Source organism: Hyaena hyaena, unplaced genomic scaffold, assembly GCF_003009895.1.
Source record: "Hyaena hyaena isolate Hyena2069 unplaced genomic scaffold, ASM300989v1 scaffold_226, whole genome shotgun sequence".
Taxonomy (NCBI): domain Eukaryota; kingdom Metazoa; phylum Chordata; class Mammalia; order Carnivora; family Hyaenidae; genus Hyaena; species Hyaena hyaena.
The window spans coordinates 1,356,962-1,378,258 of NW_024080858.1; the positions used below are offsets into that span (position 1 = coordinate 1,356,962).

The following is a 21,297-nucleotide window of genomic DNA, read 5'->3' on the forward strand; positions in this document are numbered from 1 at the left end:
ATATGTATATACTAGATTGTGTATATGACCATTTATATCTGAGTATGGCCACTCAAGCTCAGTTCCCATGTTTGTTGATGTGTTTGCAATCACATTTATAATTATAGAAAATTATTTATTTAATAATTATAATCATCAATTAGGCAACAAAATTGACAAGTCAAACCCTAACAAATAAACTGAAACCCTATATTACAGCATGAGGTACCATATCCAGGCCATGAATTTACATATTGGGCAGATCCTGTTTGCCCAGTTTGCAATAATTTTTGGAAGTAAATCTATAGTGGAATATGTTTGTGTTTAGAATCCAGAAATAATTGATTTAAACATCCACTTAATGTTGATTTCAATCACACTCAATTTTACTCTAACTTCAAGTAATCAATAGACTTTTACAGAATTATCAAGAAGTGCCTTGTTAATTTGGAGCCTGTACATTTCATTTTATTGTTGTTTTTGTAAGTGACAAGTAGGTAAACCACCATCTTGTACATGCAATTGTGTGTATAGAATTGGCCTTTTTAAAGGTAATGGCAAGAGTATGTTCAAAACAGTAGGAACACATAAGCAAACACAACCTATTTACCAACTCTTATGTAAGTTATTTGCTGTATGTAACTTTTCAGTGTTAGCAAATTTCTTACTTAGTGAGTTCTATTTTGTCCCCTAATATTTTGAGCTTTCCAATTCTTTTTTCACTTAAAGCTCACATCCTAATGGGCCCAATCTCTAAGAACATGTTTACATCATACATTTATTTATGACGCAATATGTCCCTTCAGCCTTTCGTTGCTCTTCACACCTATACCAGTACTAAAAGCTACAAGAGAGTAATCAGCAAATATATGACTTCGTATCAACTAAAAGCACTTTACAGAAGAGGAGAGACTCCGGGCGACAGATTTCCTACGGCAGTACTTTCCTAAGTGTACTAAGGTAATTAGCCTCAATAGGAGATAATTTTGGTTCACAGGGGTTGCTGTTGTTTTAAGTCTTTCTGGGAAATTTGGATTTTCCATTGATAGCAGTTTTAACATGTCACACTGGAGCCAGAGTGAATTAAAGTGAAGAGCTACACAGTCTAAACAAACATTCCTTCCCATTATCAGAAGCCTGACAACATAATAGCATAAACTATAGTCATGTGGTCACATTCACAAATAATACAAGAACAATTAAAAATCAAAGAAATGCTACATTTCCTAAACCAGACTTGAGCTGGAGTAAGCATGTTTAAAATGACCACTTTCCTCCCCACCCCCTTAGGTTTTATATTATGTTTTAAAATGAAAAAAAAAAAAAAAGGCAATGTTTACATGAATCATTCTTATGGTTAGTCTACCTTAATGTTTTGTAAAATTAAGGCAGACTATGGTAATGTGGCAATACAATTTCAGGTATTTATGTGTTGAAAATACTTCCGATTTGGCATTCTTAATTTTTTGCATATTTTTTTAAATTTTAGCAGAGATGCACAATTATGCAAACAAATTAAAACTGTAATTCCATTACATTTTACATTTCCCCCAAAGATGCTAGTAAAATTTTGTTTTATTTAGTATGAAGACCCTTTAAACATGTAATGGGTAAGGTAGGTAACATGTTAAAAATGAGATATTTTTATCTATTTGTAATTTTCCTTGTTTTTGTAAATAAGAGGTGTAAAAAATAACTCACAAAAATGGAAAGAGTTATACTTCAGTGATCTCCAAAGTGAAAATATTTTGTCAATAATTTTGGTATTCTAATATTCCTTTACTACTTTTAGATGAGAGTGATACAGATAATAAAAATTTGTTAGAACACTTTTGTCCACAAAATGTGTTATAAAACAGAAACAGATTTTGTGTTGTTTAACAACAAACAAAAACAAAAATTATTTTTTGTTAAATCATTTTTGTTTGTTGTTGTTAATGTTGTATTTGTTATATTTAAAAAAAAAAGCAACCTCTCTTAGTGACACACACCCTGCATTTTCCAAGACTCATTTTCAAGTACTCTGTTTCCATAAGTATATTCACATTTTCCCTACCCAATTATTTTTAGTCAGAAAACAATACAGATCAATTACCATGATATTAAAGCATCTCCAAATGAGGTTCTGTTGTTTCTTCTGGAGCATTTCTCCAAGTAGTGGTTTGGCAAACAACACACTTTACAACTCAACTTTATTCTGGTTTGATGTCTTGGAAAAGTAACTGAATATGGGAATCAAGGATTGGGGTCAAGTGATAAGTGAAGAGGAAATACCAAGATGCACTAAGATGAATGATGATAGGAATTCAATTCACTTATTTGTTAAATACCTATTCTTTACTAAAAATTATACTAGGTACTATATGGGATAATACAATTAGAAATATCCAGCTCTATTCTCAGAGAACACATAAGCAAGGGGAGATAAAGTATGGGAAAACAATTACTATATAAGGCATATTGTAAAATGTTAAAAAAGAAGAAACAGTGCTGGGGAAACACAAAAAGATACAAGTTCTGGAAAATATCTCCAGTTCAGTATTTCCAACCCCATCCATATATGAGAAGCACTTAGGAAGGTCAAACTAAATACTTTCTTTGATGCACTGAATAAGAATTTCTTGGGCCAGGGTGTGGGGGTAGAAACTGGAATGCATATTTAAAAAAATGTATCCTAATATTCTTGAAGCACAATCATATTTAGAAACACTAATCCATACTATCCAAGTATAGGGAAATTATGGAATTTTATGTAACAGTCTTTAACCCTCATAATTATTTTCTGTTTGGGGCTCATTCACAAGGAACGGACTCTTTCAAATCAACTTCCATTTGTGAAATTCAAAACACCCCCCTGTAGTCCCACCCATCTCCAATCCCTTCATTTACTTAGACAACCTTTTATAATTCCATATGAATATTGATATATGCTTCCATTCTTTTACTGAACTCTTAGTTATTTGTTCATGCTCTTATTTTGAATACACTATGACTTAAGGTCATTATGAAAATTTGTTCTTATAGTTAAAAATGTATATTTTTATATTTATTATATTATTTAATGTATATTTATATATATACATACATGTTTATACAGTTTCCCACATCAACCTTGTCTTGTATTTTGTCTCTGGTGGTGGTGGTGCATGGCTTATTGGCTTATTGATAGAAATTTTTGGAAAACATTAGCAAAATACTCTTCACAGACATGAAGTTTATTTTCTTCCATTACAATATTTGTTTAAGTGTAAAATGTATTCTAATTTTTAAATTGCTTAGAATATTACTGCTAGACTGAGTAAACTTTTATAAGTATTAATAAAGCAAAGAAGCAAAGTTTCCAGGAAAGTGTAAGTATAAAATATATTTTCATTAATACATAGATATGGCCAACACCCAACATCAGTTCATGGAACATGACAATATATCATATTAAGGTCCTTAGACAAATAGGTATAAAAGGACAGAAAATGTTTGTGACCCACATCACTGAGTTCAACCAGCTGGATTTGGAGTAAGACAGAGAAACTTTAACCATGATCTCCCTGTGGGAAATAATAAATTTATCTCCTTCTTGGGTTAAAAACAACAACATCAACAACTAAAATCCCATGAAACGTATGAATGGGGGCAACGAAGAACAGAGTGAAATTCTGGCATTATGTTCTTTCCATTGAGAACCACTGCACTGAGGCTATTAAATTCTTCCTGGCTAAAAGGACACAAGTTTAATCATACCATGCTTCCAGACCAGGCAGATTTCTGGTTCAAAACAACTCTATTTCCAGCCCGTGACACAGTGAAAAATACCTCTGGGGCAAGGCTCAGGGGAAAAGTGCCCAAGATGCAATGGGTACCACATTTTGTAAAAACTCTCTAGCACAAAAGATGTCAGTAGAAAGTTGGAACACTAAAATAGTTCAAATGGTACATTGAGTGTTGCTATAATATACAGTATAGTAGCTTTCAGTTTCTGATAGTCACCCTGGCCGTCATGACACTAATAACCAAGTAAATAATAATCTCAGACTCATCTAATTTTATTTTATGCCATTATGTTTTAACCTAAATATTGTGTACATTAGAAAAATTAGGTTACTTTCTGTATGTGCTGACTTTGTGTTCATTAATGTATTTATTTATTTGCTTTAACCCAACATGAGAAATTTTTCCACAAAACGATGGCCAGGTCAGGAAAATTATTTACAGACTTAATTATTCAACCAACAAGTATTTACTGAGCAGCGGTCATGTCTCACATCAAAACAAGATTCACAGGATGAAGGAGCAGGCCTGAGTGGTAGTCTTGGACTTTGAGAGAACCCTGTTCAGTGGAAGAATGCAAGGCATGTACCTGAAACAAGATTGATAGACATAAAAGGAGGTGATTCTAAAAGGGTCACAAACATTTTCCTTAGCTGCCCCTGTGTTCCCTCTTGACATCCGGCCTTGACTTTGTTATTAATTGGGTGGGGTCAGTTATAGAGAAGACAAAGATAGGAAATGTAGCAACAGCAATATCACTTTGGATTAAACCAAAACTATTCAAAATTTTACTAAAAAGACACTTTTAAATTCAGTTATACAAAAGTAAGATCGTCTGGTCATTTAAAATCAGCTTGTGCAGAAAAGAGATGCAGGATGCCATTTGCATATGTTTGACAAATACTTGTATTTTAAGATCACTACAATCATAAAGGAATTCTAGCAGAATGATTCATATGAAGTGGGTTAAGTAATAAAAGCACTGCCATTAAAACTTGAATGAGTTTCTCTCTAGAAATTCCTATTGTGGGGAGTAATTTTAATCTGACATTCTGCCCATTAAATGACTTCCATTAAACCGTGAACCCCTTGAGAATAAAGAATATCTCTTTTTAGTTTTGTACAGTACTTAGTGCACTTAGAGAGTTTAGTTTTTTTAAATGCATGAATTAGTCTAGTGAAAAATTATTTTTAAAAGGTATGCTTAACAGACGTCTTCAATGCACAGGCCCAAATAATATTTTTGATCTCCTTGCCCAAACTGTTTTTCCTTCCCATAGTTTCCTACATCTCAGTAAATGACAATTTCTTTCTGCCTGAGCTCAGGCCCTAGTATTTGTGGTTATTATTGACTCTTTTCATTCTCCCACATTCACTTCTGATCCATCTGCAAATCCTTTGAACTCCTATCAGGAAAGAAGCTGAGCTGTTCTAATAAGGAGACCACAAAGTAGAGGCTTAACACCTCTGAAGTTAGTTCTTTGTTGGTAAGAGTTCATTAAAGTAGCCATTCACATCTCCAAGGTAGTGGCAGTTCTGCCTTCCTCAACACATTCTAAAATGGTCCAGTCATTGCCATTTCCAGAAGGAATGAAGGAAAACCAATGCAAGGCAGCCATCTTTAGGAAGATGGCTAGATGGCTAGGAGCTGACATAACACTTCCACTTTAGATCCTTTTGCTGAGTAGTGTCCCTGGGTGGCTCAGTCAGTTAAGCCTCAGACTTCAGCTCAAGTCATGATCTCACTGTTCATGAGTTTGAGCCTCACATGAGGCTCTCTGCTGTCAGCACAGAGAGCACTTCATATCCCCTGCCCCTCCCCGGCTCATGCATGCTCGCTCAATCTCTCTCAAAAATAAATAAACATTAGAAAAATAAAGACAAACAAACAAAAAACATCCCACTGGGGAGAAACTTGTCTTATGGACACTCTGCTGCAAGCTTGGAAATGTAGGTTCTAGAGGGGCATTCTTATGCCCAGGAAGGAGAGAAGAGATATAGGAGGACAGCCCGTGTTCTCTGCCATGAATTTATATTTTCAAAATTTATTCAGTCTCCAGTTACTTCTTATGCCCACTGCTGACCATTCTTGCACTGCTCTAAGTCCCCATCTTCCATCACCTGAAACTGTTTCTGCTCTGGCCTCTCTAAATCTATTCTCATCTCAGCCAATCATGGTGTTACAACTCACAGGAAACCAGGGCATTTTTCTGCTCTTCACCCTGCAGTAACTTCCTACCTCACTTTGAGTAAAAGCATGTGGGTTGACTCTGCTATGTTTTATCTGCTTATTTTTTAATCTAGTAATTTATTTGTTTTTGTAATTTACATCCAAGTTAGTTAGCACATGGTGCAACAATGATTTCAGGAGTAGATTCCTTGATGCACCTCACCCATTTAGCCCATTCCCCCTACCACAACCTCTCCAGTAACCCTCTGTTTGTTCTCCATATCTAAGAGTCTCTTATATTTTGTCCCCCTCCCTGTTTCTATATTATTTTTCTTTCCTTCCATTATGGCCATCTGTTCGGTGTCTTAAAATCCTCATATGAGTGAAGTCATATGATATTTGTCCTTCTCTGACTGACTAATTTCGCTTTGCATAATACTCTCTAGTTCCATCCATGTAGTTGCAAATTGCAAGATTTCATTCTTTTTGATTGCCAAGTAATACTCCACTGCATACATATACCACATCTTCTTTATCCATTCATCCATCAATGGGCATTTGGGCTCTTTCCATACTTTGGCTATTGTCAACAATGCTGCTATAAACATTGGGGTGCATGTGTCCCTTTGAAACACCATACCTGTATCCTTTGGGTAAACACCCAGCAATCCCTGGGTCGTAGGGTAGTTCTATTTTTAGTTTTTTTGAGGAACCTCCATACTGTTTTCCAGAGTGGCTGCACCAGCTTGCATTCCCACCAGCAGTACAAAAGAGATCCTCTTTCTCTGCATCCTCACCAACATCCGTTGTTGCCTGAGTTGTTAATGTTGGCCATTCTGACAGGTGTGAAGTGGTATCTCAATGTGATTTTGATTTGTATTTCCCAGATGATGAGTAATGTGGAGCATTTTTTCATGTCAGTTGGCCATCTGGATGTCTTCTTTGGAGAAGTATCTGTTCACGTCTTTTGCCCATTTCTTCACTGGGTTATTTGTTTTTTGGGTGTTGAGTTTGATAAGTTCTTTAAAAAGTTAGTATCTTTTGGATACTAACCCTTTATATGATGTGTCATTTGCAAATATCTTCTCTCATTCCGTCGATTGCCTTTTAGTTTTGCTGATTGTTTCCTTCTCTTTGTTCTTAGGAGCTTTTTATTTTGCTCCTACTTGTACGTGGGTCACCTGGTTCTAAACACAGCCTGGATGCTCACACCTCAGGTCACTTGTGCTTCCTTAGTCTAACACTTTCTTCCACCAGCTCTCCCCAAGGCTCCCCCCTCACCTTTATCTTGCCTCAGATGGCCCCATCCTGGCGACATCTTGCTTGGCCACTCTCTATAATACTGCATTTATTCTACCACCTTAGCAGCCCTTATTCTTCTTACCTGTTTTATTTTTCTACTCAGCACCTTCTAACATATTACACGTTTTACTTAATGCTGTTTATTGTCCCTGTTCCTCCCTTTCCTCCAACCCAAAAAGGTAAGCTCTAGGACAATAGATATTTTTGTCTGTTTTGTTCTCTGTACCTTGTATAGTGCCTGAGCTATAGTAACTGCTCAATTAATACTTCTCAGTGAATTAGAGGGAAAAATAAATGTATAAACTCAGGTATCTGGCTTCCCATTTAAAACACCACCTTGTAAATACTTAGCAAGATATAAGAACTCAATCTTATAATAATAATTAATGTTGTGAAGCTCTAAGACTAAGAAAGTGGATACTGAATAAGCTGTGGAAGGGAACAGAGACCTGAATTTGGGAGATTTTATATTTACTGCATTCTGCGACTAACCTATTTGTGAAATAAACAACTAATTTCCTCCCTATTTGCCTCAATTTTCTTGGCTCAGTAAAATATAAATAACTACTTCAGATTTATAGGGATTTGGAAACTTAAATATGTGAAAAGGGCAATGTAATATCTCAAAAGTATCTGCATATAATTATCTTGAAGTTTATAACCTTTATTAAAGTAAAAGACTACCAAATAATTTGCGAATTTCAACGAGTGTCTGTGTAATTGGGACAGAACAGTATTTTTCTATTTTGTGTTTATCTCTCAGTTTGTGGTAAAGCCTAAAGATGCCTTGAATGTGTTTAATAAAATAACCATAGTAATAGTAATTGAGAACTTTTGCATGTAACTTGATTATTTTTATGTGTTCTATTAAATCCTTATAAAAGCCCTATGAGGTAGATACTTATAGAGACATGCAGGGTATGATTATGGCTGACTTTAACATTTAAAATAATAAGTAAATATAATTTGCTAACTTAAAATACTTCAATCTTGACACTAAAGCACCATTAACAAGAAAAGTGTAAATATAAAAAAATTCTATTTTTCTAAGATGAATATTTACTTACATGAGATACTCCTTCACTTTTCTTCCACAATCTGTTATTTTCTTAAGCTCAATGAAGAAGAATGTCCAAATAGAGGTAAAACGTAAAAAGCAATAGCTGTTAGAATATTTCCTCTTTTATACTATGATAGAGATGCAATGTGTGGTAAAGGTCACTAACTCAATATTAAACTAATTTCCAACTAACTCAAATTGCTCCAGTTTTCTTTCTTAAATTAGAAAAAAAAGGAACATGAATTTGTCTGAGACTACACAAAGTCTCACCAACAAGGTTTGTTTGTATGTCATTTATAAGGGTGACAGACTTAGAAAAAGAAGCCGATCAGGAATTGAATGACAGCCTTTGGAATGAACGATCAGGGAAACAACCCAGATTCCCACTAATTTAGGAGACGATAATAATGCTTTTTATCTGCAAGTTGGCTCAAGTTGGGGGAAAATATATTTCCCCAGGAAATTTTAGCCAAGCTGAAGCAATTGATGTTTACTGACTGTATCCAGTAGCCTCATTTCTCAAGTGTCCTTACTTCATGCATGCTCGCTCATTCACACGCATTCAACTAGTTATTCAGGATTGAATCAACAACTTTGACAGAGTTAATATCTCTGCTGGCCTTTCACAAAATGCCCTTGTTACTCCAGAGGATGGATGAGACCCAGGATGGCCATAGTCAGTCTCCTAGCTACTGCGGTTGAACCCATCAGAAACAGTGTTTGAATACAAACTTTTCATAAGACACCACCGAAGAGCGCATTTATTTATTAACTTATTTAATATAACTTTTTATATTTAAAAAAATATCTTTTAAAAATGGCATCTCAAACCTCCTATAATTTTATGGAGAAGCCTGGATACACTCACAAAACTTGTTATTTCTACAGAATTCTCAACACTGGTGGCCATAATAAAATTCTTGACAGTATTACTCTTAACACAAACAACAGATAACTTCAAATTCATTGAAATAAAAATGTAAAAGCTTTCTGGATGTTAAGAAATAATGGCTTTTTGCAAATCTTCTCAGATAATTTTTGTATGGATTATGAAAGTGTTAGTATCACCATGACTTTCATTGAGTTTTACAATGGTGGCTAAGATAAGTATAGCAAAAAAAAAAAAAAAAAAAAAAAATTCCAGAGTGTTCTTGAGTTTAAAGGGTCACTTCCTTGATAGATTGGAGCTGTGTCACATCTACTTTAAAATGAGATGGTACATATAAAAATACTTTGAGAAGTTAAAAGCATCATATAAATGCAAGACCTTTCATACATTGAGACCTTATTTTGGAAGCACTTAACTATAATTACAAATGCTAATAAATGAAAAAATAGGGCCCCAAAATGCTTTCCTTGCCTCTCCCCTCCCCCCCCCAAGCGCATTTGCTGCTGAGGAGAAATCTGTATCATGCATTAACATGGCAAGACCATTTGAATTCCAAACACAGAACGACTATTCAAATCTGAGTTCTCTGAGCTAAGCCCCAAATGAATGCTCCTTACCACACACACACACTATTGGCCCTGTATAAATATAAATTTGTTCCAAAACATTTTTAAAGCTATGGTAGTCTAATGAACATAATTATAAAAACTATTTGTCTTTCAAAAATGATTCACTCTTCCAAAGCTACTTTGAAAACCAATAATCTTCTCCAGACTTATTGTGTCCTCAAAGGGCAGGAATGGTTTCGTTTACTTCTTTATTTTATAGGAAAAATAATAGACAAAAATGTACTATCTGTAGTATAGTAAGAATCAAGGTCTTATTAAATTTTTTTATGCCCTTTGGTTGTGCCTGGAAAAGTTGTGAGATAGCGCTATCTCCCTCTACCGGCTAAATTAGCATCCAGTTTCTGAGTTCCGGTGACCTAAAGGCTGATTGATACCCCCTCCCCAAAACAAGGAAGAAAACCGAGGAGAGCTACTCTGGCTCAGTGTTAGGCTTCCAGAAGCAGCCCTGTGCCAAACAAAGCTGGGAATTTTCTTTCCACCTTAAAAAAAAGGAGGAGGATGAGGAGGAAGAGAAAGAGAAGTAATTACCATGAATAAAGACTCCCTGATGAAAGAAAAGGAAATATTTCCTTAAAAAAATTTTTTTTAAGTACCAAGATAATTCTTGAAGATTAAATACAAATGCAGCCAGTGCTCTGTCTGCAGAGTGTGACTTTTCACAGGATAAATAAAAAAGAAGCCATTTGTAAAATACAGTCACTTCAAATCTCATGGTGAGAATGTGTGGATATTGAAAATACATATCTGATATTTACCTTCTTGACAAATGACTCATTAGGGCACCACTAGTAGAAGTCGGGGAAGGCAGAACCTGGCTTTAGGTATTTTAAGTGGCATTTCATGTTTTTTTCAAGTTCAGAGGGTTAAACAGGTAAGTGGTTTCACATGTCGGTCCTTCCAAAAAATTGAGGACAAAAATGATGAGCTAGTCACTTTTTCAGGGGTGGAAAGAAACCGAGTTCGAATACTCGATCTCTGGAGACACAGCCCCGCGGTAAAGTGGAACCTTCTGACGACGGGCCCCTGCGCAAGTCAGCAGCTGGGTTCTGTCACCCTGACTGGGGCGGCCTTGTTAGTGCAGCGTGACCCCTGGAGCACTCGCACAGATAATACCGGCACCTCTCTCCACTCTAATCTCCTCCCCGTCTGAGCAATTCAGCAGGAGATAGGGGCATTAAGGCCATATTATTCCAAACAACATTTAACTGAATGGTAGCTGAAGATTGTGACAGCAAAAGACAAATTCTCCCAGTCAAATACTTTCCTTCCCAGAAAAGTTTCCTGTTTTAGGACTTTTGAGACACAAGAATGTCATTAAAATGGAACTCAAATGGAAATCCCACACCATCCTTAGTTGAACCTAAGAAAGCTTCCATTTCAGACAGAAGGTTTTGGAAGCCTCTTGTGCTACAAGGAGCTATGATGAACACCCCCAAATGTCCGGATAAAGACTCATTCATTCATATATCTGCATATTTCATTGATATTATGCTATATCTCCAGATATGTGCAGATATCCTTTTTGTGCATTGCATATTTAAATACTTGGTGGCCAGTAATCATTCTTCTTCAGATGAGACAGTGTTATGGTTGAAACTAAATGCAGTAAAGAAAAGGCTGATTTTCATGTTAGTGGTACAACCCGCCCACATTTAGACACCAGTGAATGTGTTTTCTGACAGCTCAAGTTAGCAAAAGTAAAAACTTTTCTTAAGTTTAATAGTTAATGTTTTTGTTTTTTTTACTTTTTTTTAAATGTTTATATTTGAGAGAGAGAGAGCATGAGCAGGGGAAGGGCAGAGAGAGAGAGAGGGAGACAGAGAATCAGAAGCAGGCTCCGCACTGTCAGCACAAAGCCGGACGCAGGGCTCAAATCCACAAGCCATGAGATCAGACCTGAGCCGAAGTTGGCTGACTGAGTCACCCAGGCGCCCCTTTTATAGCTAACTTTTGGGGCTATAATTGTACCCTAACATTATTTTGTATTTCTGAGGACCTAAACAAATCAATAATTAATGGAGAAGACAATTAAGAGCCTTCCCTGTGGCTGCCTTTTCTATTTCTGTTGTTTTTCCTTTCAAAGTATACAGCAACAGGATTTTGCTGTGATGTTCTAATAATCCAATTTGGGTTTTAAATTTGGGCAATAGGACTTATGGGAAAAAATAAACTATCTCTCCGGTAATCTGCAATGCCTGGTGTTCTGAAATAAGATCAGATAGTGATCAGGGATGATTCTTTCCTGTGACAGGACACTGTGTTTTGGGAAAGGCTGATTATTCTTTTAGTTTTGTCTGTGGAAAATATGACCTGGCTAGTGTGCTAAAATATTTGTTTGAATGCTACAGCCAGGGTGTCTCACACCTTTGAGGTTCACAATAGTTATTAATTGTGCATGATGCTAATTATTTAAAGAATCTCCTCAGAAATAAATGCATATTACAGAAGAAGTTCATATATATCGACAAAGATCCTTTATCTATGTCATTCTTTTAAACAACATCATTCTTATAAACAGACTTGTTTAATAATAAGAAGTAGATTTCCTTTATTGAATTGCAAATTACATATGATTGGAATTCATGCTCATTCTGAGAAAAAATATATTTCCTGCATGTCATCTGAAATAGGTTTGTTTGATCTTATTTTGTTGGTCAGCTCACTAGTGTGTGTGCATGTGTGTGTGTGTGAAAGGCAGAGCAGTAGAGGTGGTCATTCTTTCTTGCACACTATAGTAATTCATTTGTTGGATGTGCCTTACAAATTTTAATAGATTATGAAACATGGTCAATTAATCCATTCTTATTGGATTGATTTGATCAGTTTATTAATGGCTATATCGTTATGTCCTTTTTGCTACAAAAAAGGGGAGACATTCTTACTATTTCATCGTAATTAGAAGTATATCATTTTATGACTGAAATTGGTCATTTTCAAGTCAACTCCTTTATTTTACTGAGTCGGAAACAGAATCAAAGAGGTGAAATCATTCCTTTAAGTTCACCTAGGAATGATGAAATGGTTTTCATGGGGAGCCCGTGATACATCCCTGTCAGCTGAATGAGCCTGCACTTTCTACCTCAAACTCCTTTACTTGACAGTTTTAAGCTATTTGCTATAAGTCATCAAATAAATGGGGAATTAGAAATAGAGTATTATTCTATAGTGAAAACATACCGAAATAAAATTATAAAATGAGCCAGATTTTTAAAAACAGGCAAATCAGGCAATCTGTGTGGGGCACTGAGCTATATTAATCACTGGAATAAATCAGAAATATGATGCCAGAAAACTCGGGTTTCTGCAGAACACTTTGTACATAACTGATAAACAGTAACTGGGTCCTGCTCTTGGTAAAAATAAAAACATTCTTTGCCCATACCAACTTATCTGAGTGTTTCATTTTGGCTGTGATTCACGAGTTGGCAGGGAGTGCCAGGGGCAGTTTGCTAAAATCCAGAAACAAGTAATACAAGGCCCTATGGAGAGCCGATTTATTTTATTATTGAGATAATCAGTTAAATTTTAAGTTGCTTAATATAAATCCTGAGAAACTTTATTTCAGAACATTGAAAATGCAAATTGAAGCATGAAAACTGCAGGTGAATGAGAAGATTTTACAGACATGAAAGCTAAGGAAAAACAAACATTTGTGGTATTTGGAACTAAACTTTGTAATTGTATCTATGCAAAGCATAGCTTCCTGTAGTAATTAATGAAGAAACTTAAATAAAATACAATTTCTAGAATCTTAAAATGTTATATTATTAATGGCTAGGAAAACTCTATGTATGATATAAACAGCAACAATGGGCAAATATGCTTAGAAATAAATTTAACAAGAAATATTCTAATCCTAGAGAAAACCATAAAATACCACTGGAAGCAAAATATTCTTTTAAAAAACTGTTTAATGTTTACTTATTTTTAAAAGAGAGAGACAGATTGTGAGTGGGGTGGGGCAGAGAGAAAAGGAGACAAAGAATCTGAAACAGGCTCCAGGCTCTGAGCTAACTGTCAGCACAGAGCCCGATGTGGGGCTTGAACTCACAAACCATGAGATCATGGCTTGAGTGAATCAGACGCTCAACTGACTGAGCCACCCAGGCACCTCTGAAAACAAAATATTCTTAAAGATATGAAAAGCATTCCTTGTTCTAGGACTGGACATCTCAATGTTAAGACACCAGTTCTTTATTGGCATGTAAATTTGATATGATCCTAATAAAAATACCAATGGTCTTTTTTTTTAAACAAAGTTAGATAAATTTGTATTTAGGTTCATGTGACATAATAAATATGGAAGCCTAGCTAGATACACTGAAAGGAAGAGGGAGGCCTACAAGATAATAGAACATATTACAAAGCACTTGTAACTAAAATAGTATGATATTGATTTATGAAAGATAACCAATAGAATAGATAGAAAATCCAGAAATGATTGTGCAGAGAAATCCAGTGTATGATAAAGGGGGCTCTCTAATTACTGAGGCAAAAATTGGTTTATTTTTAATAAATATATTGGAATAACTACATAGCCATTTGGGGAAAAATAAAATTAGACCCAATTTCTTGCATCATAGACAAGAATAACCCCCAATCAATCAGAGAACTCCAAGTAAACATGACAAAAATACAGCTAGACGAGAAAGGAGGTAAATTCTCTAATCTGAGTAAGAGGGATTTCTAGTTATGAATAAAAGTCCAGATGCAGTAGAAAGGAATTTTAAGTTGCATTACATAAATTAAAAAAAAATTATATAGAAACCCCCTGCAAAAAAAAAGACAAGGAAAAAAGTAATATCAATACAGTGGAGAGACCAGAACACGCCTGACCATGTGATCAACGTTACCAACAACAGTAAGAGGCAGGAGGGCATGATGTTCTGAGAAGGCTGTAGCTTCTTCTGTGTAATATTCCAGGGAATGCTACATACACATAACTCAGTCTAACCATGAAGACACATTAGACAAATCAAAAATGAGGAGCATTCTACAGGGTGGCTGGGTGGCTCAGTCAATTAATCATCTAACTCTTGATTTTGGCTCAGGTCATAATCTCAGTTTGTGAGATCAAGCCCTGCACTGAGATTTGCCCTTATAGCACAAAGCCTTCTTGGAATTCTCTCCCTCCTCCTCTCCCTGCCCTTCCCCATTCTTTCTCTCTCTCAAAATAAAAAAATAAACTTAAAAAAAGAGGAATATTCTATTTTTTTAAAATGGAGGATTTTTCTTCAAAAATGTCAATGTCATTAAAAGGCAAAGAGAAGCTGAGGGAATCTTCCAGATCAAAAGAAGTTAAAGAAATGTGATAACTAATGTCATACTGGATCCTAGACTGAATCCTGTACTGAAGGAAAAATGATGTTATATAGGACATTATTAGGTCAATTGACACATTTGGAATACTAAAGAGGGATTCAACAAAATTTAAAGGTGTTAAAGTAGATAAATGTATGTGGTTATATAAATAAATATTGTTATTATTTTAAAAAGTTTTTTTAATGTTTATTTATGTTTGAGAGACAGAGTGTGAGAGAGACACAGAATCTGAAGCAGGGTCCAGGCTCTGAGCTGTCAGCACAGAGCCCGATGCGAGGCTTGAACTCATGAGCTATGAGATCATGACCTGAGACGAAGTCAGCCGCCCAACCGACTGAGCCATCCAGGTGCCCTATCCTATTCTTAAGAAATATACCCTGAGGCATTCTGTATGTGATTCTTTTTCTTGTAACTTTTCTTTTGGTTTATTATTTCTAAATTAAAAAAATTTTTAATAGCTTATAGACATAATATCTAATTTTGAATATAAAGACATGAACATTTTAATTAACATAAAATTAATTTATTACCCTCCTCCCCCCGAGCAAATGTTGAATGAACGAATATTTAGCCAATGTTAGTTTCAGGGTTGCCAAGTGTTGGTCTGCTTGGGGTCCATATTCGTGAACTTGTGAAGTAAGCTAAGTTTCTCTTGATACTGTTTATATCTCCTGAAAATTAGAACTCAAAACCAACAGAAAGAAACTTCTGGACTAAATCTGACCCATAAGAAAAACCTGTCTGAGTATCAAAAAGAAAATGTTAAAATCCCTGAAAAAAGCAAGAAAGTCATCGTGGAGCCTTTGATAGCCACTAAGTGAAAATATAGAGGGAGTTAGACCTGGTAGCTACAGTTTTAGGAGATCAGAGTCCAAAAAACTTCAGAGAAAAAAACAGATTTGGGCCCAATGCATGAATTCCTGGAGGAGAGTCCAAAATGTTTGAGAAGCTATGCAGACCTCATAAACACAATTTTCGCTGATGAAGAATAAAATGGGAGATACAAATAGGATAAGACTACAATGTGTAATCCTTTCTGACCTCAAAAAAATTAATATAAGCCTAAAGGTAAAGAGAAAAAAGACAACTAGGTGCCTAGCAGTCCATCGCCTTAACCATTCGGCCACCTTGTCATGCTAACTAGGCGCCTAGCAAAAGATGAGTGAGTTAGGGTGGTGAGGACACATCAAAATACTTTCAGGAAGACTAATTTCCCTGATGAAGTGACGCTTGCTCATCTCTCCCCAGCAATGCTAAAGAAAACATAAATTTTTCTCTGCAGTAATACTGAAGCAAAAAATAAAGGAATGAAAGACACTTACTTCGGCCTGACTGGTCATGGATTAAGCATTGCCTGAGCTGAATTTTATAAGAAAAGTTCAAGAAAAAAAGAGTCAAGAGGGCTTTCTGTGTAGAGGGATTGCTACAAGGCATGCCATGAAGGTGCGGAGTTGAAAAGTTCCTATAAGAATATACATAAACATTAAACAAATTTTATAATAAATAAACATTAAAATTTTAAATAAAGGGGGGGTGGCTCAGTTGATTGGGTGTCTGACTTTGGCTCAGGTCGTGATCTCATTGTTCATGAGTTTGAGCCCCATGCTGGGCTCTGTGTTGACAGCTCAGAGCCTGGAGCCTGCTTCGGATTCAGTGTCTCCCTCCCTCTCTGCTCCTCCCCTGCTCATGTGCTCTCTGTCTCTCTCTGTCTCTCTCTCAAAAATAAATAAGCATTAAAAAAAATTTTTTTTAAAGAAGTACCCATAAGGACTCTGTCGGAAGATGTAGAGGATGAGGTCAGAACATGGGAGACAGAGCCAGGTTACACTTAATGCACTGCTTTGTGGATTTCAGGCTTTGTCCTAAAACTGTGGCAGAAGAGGAGCACTGAAAGTTTCTAATATCAGCATTTATAATTATGTAGTTCATCCAAGCACCATTTTAGCTTCATCCCTCTGACTTTGATATGTTACGTTTCATTTTATTTAAGATACTTTTTGGTTGACTTGGTGATATTTTCATTGACTCGATGAATTATCTAGAAGTGTGTCCATTTATAAAATATTGTGGGTCTTTCTAGGTATTATTTTATTATTCTTTTCTTTTATAAAATTTTTTTAAATGTTTATTTTTGAGAGAGAGACAGACAGAGTTCAATCAGTGGGGGGACAGAGAGAGGGAGGGAGACACAGGGTCCACAGCAGGCTCCAGGCCCCAAGATGTCAGCACGGAGCCTGACACAGGTCTTGAACTCGTGAACCACGAGATCATAACCTGAGCTGAAGTCGGATGCTTACCAACTGAGCCACCCACGTACCCCTATTCCTTTCTAATTTAATTTCTCTGAAATCAGAGAACATTCTCTGAAAATTTCTCTCTCTTAATAAACTTGGAACTATTCTATTGCCTAGGATGTGATCTAACTTGGTGAATGTTCCACGTCATTTGAAAAAATACTATGGTCTTCAGTTATTAGGCATAATGTTCTGTCACTGCCAGCTTGGTTAAGGTGGTTGACACAGTCATTTTGATCTATATCTTTACCAGTTTTTTATACAGTTGTTCTATCAACCACTAAGAGAAGGATGTTAGAATTTCCAATTATAAATGTGGATTTGCCTACTTCTGCCTTTATCCCTGTGAGTTTCTGTTTCATATATTTTGAAACTCTGTAGTGTAATTGTAATATCTGCATAATCTATTGATCCTTTAATCATCGTGAAATGTCTCCTTTCATGACTAGTAGTCTCCTTGTCTTGAAGTCTGAAAGAACAGCGAGCTCACAGATTCACCACTGTAGTTTGTCCTTCCCAGCAAGAATCCTCCTTTATTTTTGCCTGCTATTTCCCAAGCGCAGTTGCAGTTACCCAGGGATTTGGAGAGTTTATGTTTAGATTCTGCGAGCCACCCTTTATTTCTAGGACTTCTCCTAAGTCTCCTGCTGTTTCGCCAACCTTGAACTCTGCCTTTCCTGACAGCTAGGTACTAGGACATGGCCCACAAGGCCATAATTAAGCCTTTAGCTATTATTCTAAATGTGATGGGATGCATTGGAGGTTTTGAATGAGTGATGTGATATGATCTGAAGTTTATTGCAATGTTATTACTCTGTAGGGAGAGTATGTCGTAGGAGAGCAAGAAGGAAATTTGGGAGACAGAGTAGGGTGTGACTGCAGCAGTCCAGACATGTACGCGAAACTTCATTGTCTACTGGCTATCTGCAGAAATAAACACACACTATGGGAAATTGAAAGTATCATTTTCCACAAAGAATCAATCTTCATAACTGTATACATTCAGGGCTGTGTTAGGGCCCAGTTCTCTATATGTTGGCTTGTGAATAGTAAGCAGATGAGTAGTTCTTTTGAGGGAGAAAGAAATGAATGACATCATCATATTTCACTTAACAAATAGTAACTGAGGGACTATCAAGTGACAGGCAGACTCTAATTTAAGGACAGGGGACAAATTAGCAAAACCTCTAGCTTCAGAGAGGTAATAATCCAAAAGAGTGGATGATAATAAAGAAATAAGCTAATAGGGGCGCCTGAGTGGCTCAGTCAGTTAAGCATCCAACCTCGGCTCAGGTCATGATCTTGTGAGTTTTGAGTTCAAGCCCCAGTCAGTCTCTGTGCTGACAGCTCAGGGCCTGGAGCCTGCTTTAGATCTGTGTCTCCCTCTCTCTCTCTCTGCCCCTCCTCCCCCCCACACTGTGTTTCTCTCCCTCTCAAAAAAATATTTTAAAAATTTTTAAAAGAAATAAGCTAATAAACATTGACTTTGACAGATAGCAATACATGTTTGAATAGAGACCTAAATGAAGGGAAAGAGGGAGCCATGTACCAATCAATCCAGCATCGGCAATGTCAAGATAGGAGAGCACTTTGTCCAAGACCTGCAAGCAGGTCAGTGTGCTGGAATTTAGAAAGATGATGTCTGAGACACTGCCAAGGTCAAGTAATGTCAGGCCTCATGTATGGCCTGTAGTTATTAGAGTAGGAACTGGTTTATGTTTTCAAAGTATCACAAACTGTTCCAACAATCCTTCCTGATCAATTTGTCTTGGAGAACAATTTCCATGACTGTCTCGCATTTCTGCACATCTTCCAAGCAGAAATACTGCCTCCTTTGCTACAGATTGTCTTTCTAAAGATGTTTGAAAGGAGAACAGCCTTGGATGACAGAGATAGTGTCTTCCTCCAGAGCACATACTCCCTAGTCACAGATTCCTCCCTCTGACACAACCCGAAGCCTGAATCACCTGGCCTTCTTCGAGCCACCCTGTGGGACTTGGGGCTTGGAAAATAAGAGCAACATTGATTCTTTGGCTACTACTATTGCTGTGAGTAATAAAGTCCTTTGTTTCCAAGTCAAGAGAATGGTGTATTTTTTTCAACATCCATGAAACTGTGGCAAACTGATTTATCATCATGTGAATTTCCTTCACACCTTTTGATGATTTGGGTAATGTGGGTGGAATGCTGACAGACATATCACTCTGTGGAAAAGAAAGGATGAGAGCCTCTCAGACCAACTAACAGGAATGGAGGGGAGTCTGTGGGAATCAGTAGTGAACATGACATAATTGTATAGCTGACTTAGCAATAAATGGTGTCCTCTTTTTCATCACTTGGTAGTGAGAATGAACTTCGGGGAGGCAGCCTTCGGTCTGTTACAAGGAAGGAGATTTAAAGACAGACTCCAAGTGTTTCCCTGCTTGTTGTTAACCCCCTTTCCATGAAGGGTGATGGGAGACGAGGATGTCCTCTCTGATCTGGTGGTCACTCATGGCCTGGTCATGACTTGGGCACTGCAGATCTACCCTCATGTAAAAATTGGTACTGAGATTCATCTCTGGTAGTTTCCACCCACCAGGAGACAACAGTGACAGCCATAGTCACTTAAATTTAGTGTGAAAGGAGGAAAATCCTCAACCAGTAGAAAAAGAAACCAGAAAAATCTTAGAATATTGGCTGGTTCAGGTGGGAGACAGGGGACGATGGGATGTAATACCCAGGGAAGAATGACAACAGTTGGGCCATCTTACAGCTTGACCCTTTTTGCATTCTACCAAGTCAACCCTACACCCCTTCAGAAAGAACAGTAAAAGATCTTAAAGGGGTTTGTTTGTTTGTTTGTTTGTTTGTCATTGGGTTCTAAATGCTGTAAGAGAGCTTTGGCCTCCTGGGTGAAATTTCCCGGAGAAGTGCAACTCCAGCGGGAAGTTGTAGATGACGCATTAGCTGATATCTTGGTTTACTGTAGGTATGATTTTTTTCAGTAAGATGTCAACGGAACACCTATTGAAATATAACTTTATGGTAAACTCTTCAAAATAAAATAGTTGTAAAATATACCTCTAGATGGCTGAATGAATCTCTAAGTAACAGACTCCTATTAATCAGAGTGGGAGGGCCTCATTCCTTCCTTTTCTCAAAAGCCAATGTCTTTGTCAATATCCCATCTGCATTGCCAAAACGAAGACTGTGCTAACTCATTTCTTAGAGATCCTAGTAGTAGGCCAGTTACACGTTGGGGGCATCTAAAAGAAATTATGACACTGGTTTTGAAAGACTTGATCCAGAATCTTCTTTCATACAGAAATTTTCTAGCAAGGCCGGTTGTCTTTTGAAGCTAGTCCTAGTTTATTATAATGCAACCATATTGCTTTATATTTTTCAGCACACTACGGTGAGATAGGAGGAAATACAGTGTTTGTACTTGATTTCTTCTCCCCTTACCCCTCCCCCCCCCCCGAGGTAATACATCTATCTGGCTAATTGTTAATATAAGAGAAGATGTTTGATCTGATGCTGGAGTTTGGAGCCTTTTGGATCCTATGATACAAAACAGGTAAAAGTACTTCAGGTCAGTAGCTGCACACCACTGTTTGCGGAGTGGTCCATAACGAGTTGGTTGTCTGCCACTCTGGTAAAGCCTAGGGTGACAACAACTAACCCAGTGGATTCTCGAGAAAGCCCAGCTATTCCAAACAATTCTTAATAAATATTATTTCTGATGTCTTGTCTATTTGTTTTGCAGGGTTGAGGGAAGAACTTTCTAATGCTAGTGATGCCAGCTTCTTCTCTTCCATATAAACCGAACTGTTGTACTCTTGTAAAACTGGGAGGGCATTTGTCCTGTAAGATCGAAATTTCCTGGGAATTGCCATAGCCCATTG

At 36.7% G+C, this 21,297-nt stretch overlaps 1 long non-coding RNA gene across 1 annotated transcript; it reads left to right on the forward strand.

The window, feature by feature from the left end:
* Positions 1 to 825: 825 nt before the first annotated feature.
* Positions 826 to 19,485, forward strand: LOC120239112. Its single transcript, XR_005530370.1, has 2 exons — positions 826 to 939; positions 19,254 to 19,485. It is a non-coding gene; the product is annotated as an uncharacterized LOC120239112 (long non-coding RNA).
* The last annotated feature ends 1,812 nt before the right edge of the window (positions 19,486 to 21,297 follow it).